The sequence below is a fragment of the Nicotiana tabacum genome, chromosome 22, assembly GCF_000715075.1.
Source record: "Nicotiana tabacum cultivar K326 chromosome 22, ASM71507v2, whole genome shotgun sequence".
Taxonomy (NCBI): Eukaryota; Viridiplantae; Streptophyta; class Magnoliopsida; order Solanales; family Solanaceae; genus Nicotiana; species Nicotiana tabacum.
This window is the reverse complement of record NC_134101.1, coordinates 198,878,336-198,887,369: the sequence shown is the minus strand read 5'-3', so window position 1 is coordinate 198,887,369 and position 9,034 is coordinate 198,878,336. Positions and strand designations below refer to the sequence as shown.

The following is a 9,034-nucleotide window of genomic DNA, read 5'->3' as shown; positions in this document are numbered from 1 at the left end:
TTTCCTTGTATTTTTAATTATGCGAAACTATCAAATATATAGCAATGACAGTACACTTCCTAGCATTTGAAATAAAAGCAACAACCAAGTCTTAGATTACACTTCCTAGCATTTGAAACAAAACCAACAACCAAGTTTCAGATTACACAACACTTCCTAGCATTTGAACAACCAAAAATACACATTGAAACATATACTAATAATAAGCAACATCTTCCAAAAAAAAAAATTCTTCAATTCAGCCTCAAGTTCCATTTTATCCTTCTGTAAGCCAAGAATTATCACCTTCGATTGGCCAGGAAATTATGGATCATACCACTGGAAAAATCCATAAGCCACACGATCCTTAGCCTGAAAATTTTAACCAAACCATTAAAAATAAAAGCAAAATTTAGCCATATTATATCACATAAAATATGAGGATTTGAAAGATGATTACCCCGTAGTACTTGCATCCAAAAAAACGTCTTCCTGGGTTAACATTTGTCGTTGATGTTCTCAAGGAAGCAGGCTGCCCATAACCACAAAATACATTAAACCTCATTACTCTTTTACAATGGGTGTTCTTCTTTTAAAATTAATTTGGGTAATAATGAAGGATGAATAAAATAAAAAAAAAGATAAAAAATAAACTTAATAAACAGAGAGAGAATTTAAAATGGATTAAGATGAAGAAAGAGATAAACTGGGTGAAGAAAGGTAAAGGAATGGAGAAGATGGTGTTATCTATTTATATTTATATTTATTTATATTATTATAAAAGTGGAAATCCCAAAAGTTAAAAGTTGAATTACCAAAATGCCCTTCTAAATAACATAAACATTTTAATTCTAAATAAGTACTATTGTTTAATAATAATTTTTAAATGATATTAATATTTAAATTTGATTTGTCTTTCTAGAAAAGTTGTGACCCTCCAATTTTGCAACTAACCGTTTAGTTCAAAAATTAATTATTGGTGACTTGTAATGAAAAGTCACGTTCATATATAGAAGTTCTTGTGAGCCAATGAATTGTGAAAAAAAACCACGTCTTAATCTGCATTAAGAAAACCTCAATGTCACGTTTTTAAGAAACTCAAAGTCCGTTTATTATTGTAATTTTAATTATACCTCTTAAGAACTGGGAGATGTATCATCTGACCTTTTCTCACGGAATACTTCATGACGGGTAATTAAGTCAAAGCTTCGTATAGAACAGGATCATATGTGTAAGAAGGTGGCCAAGTAATTATGTTCTCACTTTTATGAATCACTTTTTCTGAATTGTCAAAGAATTATATCATTTGGAATGTAGGAAGACATATATGACACCACAAATAGCACAAGCAAAAAAGTAATATGCTTATGGAAATACAAAATCTTATCTTATATCTTATTCCTGACTATCTACTAACTAATGTTGATTTTATGGTGTCATTAAGTTTTCTTAGGTTTTATGTGTGTAATATATCATTTTCTTTTGGTTTCGTGTTTCAAATAAAGATCAATTCTGAAATTGTATTTATGGTGTTTGGTTTCAAAACCGACTAAATTGGCATCATATTTGTTCTTTTTTTCCTTTTGTCATCGTCTGTATTTCAATTAATTTTCCTTGCTCTTTTTTCCTATTCTATTATAGTGCTATTAAGTTAATTTTGGTTCCAAGTTTCAAATAAAGATTACTTATGTTTCAAAACTATATTTTGTGGTGTTTGGTTTCATAACCAACAAAATTATTATCGCATTTGATTTTTTTCCTGTCCTTTGTATTTCAATTGATCTCTTGCTCTTTTTTTCATTTTATTCCATTTATATGGTGAAAACTACCGATTCTTATGCATTTACTTAGTTAATTTAATCATTCAATCATATCTTTTGATAGTTATCCTTTCCAAGTTTATAAATCTCAAGAACTCAATCACGAGCATAAAATCACTATGAAATAACCAATTTTATTATTTATTTTTAGATATTGGAGCCATTGGTTAAGGACACATTATTTGTGGTAGATTTAGAAAGTTTTCAAGTTAGCATATGAGTGGGGAAAAGTTTTCTCAGTCCATAATTTTTGTGTTGCACCAAATTAATATTTGTCTGACTATTATTAATATCCCCTTTCTTTTTAATATTTTATATTTAGACTATCAAAAGATTTTATAAAGAGAATTTCCCTGATAGATGGTTTGTTTAAGGGATAACTGTTGCTGCCTTCGTTTAAAAAATATTGGTACTATTTTCTTATTAGTCCCTTTTAATACGATTAGCGCATTCCTATATTTCTTTAATGAAAATTTTGTATAATCAGACAAATAATATGACTTATTTAAGACCACAAGTTTCAAAAGTTTTATAGCCACACAAATGTTATGGCGTACTTAAGATCACAAGTTTCAAAAGTGTTCATTTATGTGTTAAACTTTATGTCAAGTCAAACTAAACCTAACAAATTAAAATAGACGGACTATGTAGATATTGTTATAAAATAAAAGTAATGCAGTAAAATTTAAATAAGAAGAGATAGAAAGAAGGGAGAAGTGTTTTCTTCTTTCACTTTGGTGTATTTTTCCATTGCAATTACATGACCTTTTGTAGGCATAAAAAGTAAAGATGATGGACATAAAGTAGAAAATTTAATCTTTAAGTTATTCACAACATGGGCATCCAATGTAGTATCCAATGTAGTATCTAAAGTAATATCTAATGTACAAACTATTCATAACACTCCCCCTTGGATGTCTATGTAAGATAATGTGCCTCATTAAAAACTTACAAAAAAAATATTGGGATGTACATAGTTATTTATAATATGCATTGCTTGCTGCCTCATTAAAAACCTTACCAGGAAAACCCAATGGAACAAAACCTTGGTTAAGGAAAAGAGTGCAGCGTGTAGTTACTCCCCCTGATGAAAAATCACTTAATATCTCGAAGACGTCGCATTCCAATATTATATATCAGCTTTTCAAATATTGAGGTTGGTAACGCCTTAGTGAACAAATCAGTCAAATTATCACTTGAACGAACTTGTTGTACATCTATTTCACCATTCTTCTGAAGATCATGAGTGAAAAAGAATTTCGGTGAAATGTGTTTTGTTCTATCTCCTTTGATATATCGTCCTTTCAATTGAGCTATGCATGTAGCATTGTCTTCATACAATATTGTTGGAATATTCTCTTTCGAAGAAAGACCACATGTTTGCTGAATGTGTTGAGTTATAGATCTTAACCAAACGCATTCTCGACTTGCTTCGTGAATGGCTATTATCTCTGCATGATTTGAAGAAGTAGCAACCATAGTTTGTTTTGTCGAACGTCATGATATGGTTGTACCTCCACTTGTAAATAAATAGCCTGTCTGAGATCGACCTTTGTGTGGATCAGACAAATATCCTGCATCTGCATAACCAATCAATGATGGCTTGGATTCATTTGAATAAAATAAACCCATATCAATGGTCCCTTGGAGGTATCTGAATATATGTTTAATACCATTCCAGTGTCTTTGTGTTGGCGAAGTACTAAATCTTGCCAATAAGCTTACTGAGAAAGCTATATTTGGTCGGGAATTATTGGCAAGATACATTAATGCCCCAATTGCACTAAGATATGGTACTTCGGCACCAAGAAGCTCTTCATCATTTTCATGAGGTCGGAATGGATCTTTCTTTATATCAAGTGATCTCACAACCATCGGGGTACTCAATGGATGTGCTTTATCCATATAGAATCGCTTTAAAATCTTTTCAGTGTATGTTGATTGATGGACAAATATTTCATCTTTCATATAATCAATTTGTAGACCAAGACAAAATTTTGTCTTTCCAAGATCTTTCATTTCAAATTCTTTCTTCAAACAGTCTACTATTTTTGGAAGCTCTCCAGAGTTCCAATGATATTTAAATCATCAACATACACGGTGATTATAACAAATTCAAATCAAGACCTTTTTATAAAGACACAAGGACAAATTGGATCATTATTGTACCCTTTTTTCAACAGGTATTCACTCAAGCGATTGTACCACATACGACCTGATTGTTTCAATCCGTATAAAGATTTCTGAAGCTTTATTGAACAAGCTTCTCGAAAACTTTTATATGCTTCTGGCACTTTAAATCCCTCAGGTACTTTCATACAAATTTCGTTGTCTAATGATCCATATAAATAGGTTGTAACAACATCCATTAGATGCATAACAAGTTTTTCTTGCACTGCCATATTTATGAGATACCTGAAGGTGATAGCATTCACTACATGAGAATATGTCTCCATATAATCAATTCTAGGCCTTTGGAAAAACCCTTGTGCCACAAGTCGCGCTTTATATCTAACGACTTCATTTTTATCATTTTGTTTTCACACAAAAACTCATTTATACCCTACTGGCTTTATGCCTTCGGGTGTTCGAACTATGGGTCCGAAGACTTCACGTTTTCCAAGTGAAGTTAACTCTGCCTAGATAGCGTCTTTCCATTTTGGCCAATCATTTCTCTATCTACATTCATTGACAGATTTTGGTTCAAGATCCTCATCTTGTTGCATTATTTCAACAATAACATTATAAGCAAAAATGTTTCGATAACAATATTATTTCGGTTTCATCTTTTCCCGGTTGAGACATAACTTATTGATATCTCTTCATTTTCATTATTTTTAGGTACCTGGACCTCTCCTAAGATCTTATCATTTGTTACGTCTTGGGGCTCTTCTTGAGCCACTACCTATGTGTTATGTTCACTTTGATCACTTGCTCCTTTTCTTCTTCGAGGATTTTTATCTTTAGAACCGATTGGTCTACCACGTTTCAAGCATGGCTTAGACTCATTTGCTTTAATTAATTGTCCTGCCGGGATATCAACTCGAATTGGAGCATTAGCAGCTGGAATATGTGACTTAGTCACCCTTGGTAGGTCAGTGAATGCATCTGGCAATTGATTTGCAATATTTTGTAAATGAATAATCTTTTGAACCTCTTGTTCACATTGATTTGTTCGAGGATCTAAATGAGACAGTGATAATGCATTCCAATCTATCTTCTTTTTCAGCTGCTTATTTTCTCCCCCTAATGTTGGATATACTGATTCATCAAAATGGCAATCAGAAAATCTTGCCGTAAATAAATCTCCAGTCATCGGCTCTAGATATTTTATAATAGAAGGAGATTCATATCCAACATATATCCCCAACCTTCTTTGAGGACCCATCTTTGTGCGTTGTGCTGGAGCAATTGGAACATATATCGCACAACCAAAGATCCTAAGATGGGAAATATTTGGCTCCTGACTAAAAGCCAATTGCAATGGGGAGACTTTATGATAACTTGCGGGCCTTATCCGCACAAGTGCTTCTACGTGCAAAATAGCATGACCCCATAGTGAAATGAGAAGTTTTGTTCTCATAAGCATTGGTCTAGCAATTAATTGGAGACGTTTGATCAATGATTCTGCTAGACCATTTTGTGTATGAACATGAACAACCGGATGCTCAATTGTTATCCCAGTTGAAATACAATAATCATTAAAGGCTTGGGATGTAAACTCACCAGCATTATCAAGACGAATTGTCTTAATTGCATAATCTGGAAATTGTGCTCTTAGCTTTATTATTTGAGCCAACAATCTCGCAAATGCCATATTGCGAGTTGATAGTAAGCACACATGTGACCATCTTGTAGATGCATCTACCAAAACCATATAATATTTGAATGGTCCACATGGAGGGTGAATGGGCCCACATATATCACCCTGTATACGTTCCAGAAATGCAGGGGATTTCATCCTAACTTTAATAGTTGATGGTCTAATAATTAATTTTCCTTGAGAACATGCAACACAAGAGAATTCCTTAAATTGAAGAATCTTCTGATTCTTCATTGCATGTCCATGTGAATTCTCAATTATTTTACGCATCATATTAGAACTAGGATGGCCCAACCGGTCATGCCAAATAATAAAATTATCTTGATTAGTAAACTTCTCGTTTACTATGGCATGTGTTTCAATCCTGCTAATACTAGTGTAGTATAAGCCGGAGGAAAGAGCAGGTAACATTTCAAGCACATATTTCTTACCAGACATTATTGTAGTAATATAAAGATATTCAATCTTTTCATCATTTGTAGTCTCAATATGATAGCCATTTTGGCGAAGATCTTTGAAACTTAATAAGTTTCTTTAATATAGTGTTTCATCACTAGCCAAATTTGTTCCTCCTGGTAGTAATAAATTGTCTCTTCCAAAACCTTCAATTAATCTTGTACTGCTGGATATTGTATTAATATTCGCTTCTTTCATTACCAAATAAGAGAAATATCTCTTATCTTTTAAAATAGCGTGTGTTGTAGCACTATCCAGAAGACATATATCATCTTTATTAATCTTGAGTCCAACTGAAGATTGGAGAATTTTCATATTCTTCATAAAAAAAAAAATAATACATCATAAGAAATATGAAAGACAAGCAGAAAAAAACATTAAGAAATACATTAGGAATGTAGAAACTAGCAACAAATGATGCATTAGGAAAATACACTCAAGAAAAATAAACTAGTTGCAAACATAAAAATAACAACTTTTATAGCTTCATTCCCCAGTAAGATGATTAGTTCTTCAATCAATATCCTCAAAGAAGTCTCCAACTTCTAAATGAGTAATATTTGTTAGGCCTTCAAAATCATCATCTTTATATGCAAGATGTGCCTTAGAATCATATTTATTTGAGGGACCTGCTTCATCATCATTATTTTGAAAAGTCAAGTGTGCCTCCACATTATTTTCTTTTTTCTTGAGGGAGGCTTGATAAAGTTTGACAAAATGTTCTGGCGTACGACAAATGCGTGCCCAATGACCTCTCATACCACATCAGTGACACATACTAGCTTTACTTTTTGAATGATTAATTTGATAACCCTTATTGTTCTCCAATTTATTTCCACCATAATGACGATAATTGTTTCGCCCCCTGCCACGTCCACGTTTACGACCATGTCCACGACCACGGTAATTATTTTATTTTCTTTCAAACTTATCATATGTTGCTACAACATTCACTTCCGAAAATGGAGTTGACCCAGTGGGACGAACTTCATTGATTTTTCATTAATAGTGTATTATTCTGCTCAGACACAAGTAGGCATGTGATTAACTCAGAATATTTCTTAAAACCTTTTTCACGGCATTGTTGTTGTAGCACCACATTTGAAGCGTGAAAAGTAGAAAATATTTTTTCCAATAAGTCCTCATCTGTGATAGTGTCTCCACATAATTTTAATAGAGAACCTACTTTAAAGATAACAGAATTATACTCACTTACGATTTTAAAGTCTTGCAACCTTAAATGTATCCACTCATACCGAGCTTTTAGTAATACCGTAAGTTTTAGGTGGTCATATCGATCCTTCAAATTAATCCATAATTCAAGTGGATCTTTTACGGTTAAATATTCAGTTTTTAACCCTTCATGTAGATGATGACGAAGGAAAATCATGACCTTCGCTTTATCCTGATTTGATGCTCCATTTCCTTGTATAATAGTATTTTCAAGACCTTTAGCGTCAAGGTGAATTTCAGCATCAAGAACCCATAATAAATAGTTCCTTCCGGTGATGTCAAGTGCCACAAATTCAAGTTTTGATAAATTTGACATAGTGAAAACTATCATAAAAGATGAATAAGTTAGATAAATAATTATAATAATAAATAATTAATGAAAACAAAATGATTAAGTTAAACGAAATGAAAATAGAGCTATATCATGTTAACAATCTACTATTTCATTTTATTCTTGCCATAAAGTAGAAATTACATACTTGTTTCATTTCACTTATTATTGATATATATGTGTTAATAGAATTAAACGTGACTAACATTATTTATATGTTCCAATAAATATAAAGTAATTAAAAAAATTATCTTGTCAATTCATTTCTCACAGTTCTTCAAAATGCCTTAAAGATATATTTTGATCCAGGAAGTCCATGACATTAGTGCATAGCTAGTTTGATGACTTTGAGGTCCTCTAAGAATTGAGCATGGAAGGAAGTAGTTATTTAATCAATGTAATGTACTTAAACTATTTAAGATGCCCAAGCGCACAAGTAATCTGCAAACAGTGAGCATATGATATGTACCGCCATAAATAAGATGATTATAATGATACATACCTTAATAAAATATGACTCAACTTAGCGGGAGTTAAAGAATAAAATTAGAGCTTCGTGGTGATAACGTGTTATAAAATAAAAGTAATGCAGTAAAATGTAAATAAGAAGAGATAGAAAGAAGGGAGAAGTGTTTTCTTCTTTCACTTTGGTGTATTTTTCCATTGCAATTACATGGCCTTTTATAGACATAAAAAGTAAAGATGATGGACATAAAGTAGGAAATTTAATCTTTAAGTTATTCACAACAATGGACCAAATCCCTGCTACACACTTTCTGTGCACTCAAATAATATTACACACTTAACCTTTTAAAAGTGTGTCTAATACACATCGCTTTTGACCAGGACTCAGCATGTGTAAAACACCACGATAGAAGTGCGTCTACTAATAAAAATATAATCTAATTATTTATTTTATGCCATGTGTCTGCAATCTCCTCATCTTCCCCACCCTTCCTCTATCTCTCTCTTCCGCCAGCCAACACCTCCCCCCACCAAATCCCTTCTTTTTCTTTTTCTTTCAGATTTTCTCTTAAATATACATATTTTGCATTAATCTCAAGCTTCCAATCTATTTTGAAGAGGAGGTTGAATTTTTTATTCTGAAATTGGTGTTGGCGATGGCGGAAATGACAAACAAAATTTTGGAAGAGAGCTATAAATGAAAATAGTCCGTTTATGTCTTTGTTGATGTAGATAAGCTTCAATAGATATGGTACCCAAGCAGTTGTAATTTTCGATCTACCTTTGCCATTGTTGCATTTTTTTTAACAATGACCTTGTTGTGGTGATGATATGGTGGTGTGAGCCATGACTTATTGGCTTTTGATGTTTTTATTTCTTTCTGGGATTAAATCACTTGGGCTTCTAATTTTTGGGTTGAATTGTGTG

The 9,034-nt window shown here is 32.4% G+C and overlaps 1 long non-coding RNA gene across 1 annotated transcript; it reads right to left on the bottom strand.

The window, feature by feature from the left end:
* Positions 1-91: 91 nt before the first annotated feature.
* LOC107827440 (uncharacterized) lies at positions 92-709 on the bottom strand. Its single transcript, XR_001657524.2, has 2 exons — positions 440-709; positions 92-351 (listed from the first exon to the last, which is right to left on the bottom strand). It is a non-coding gene; the product is annotated as an uncharacterized LOC107827440 (long non-coding RNA).
* Between the last annotated feature and the right edge of the window lie 8,325 nt (positions 710-9,034).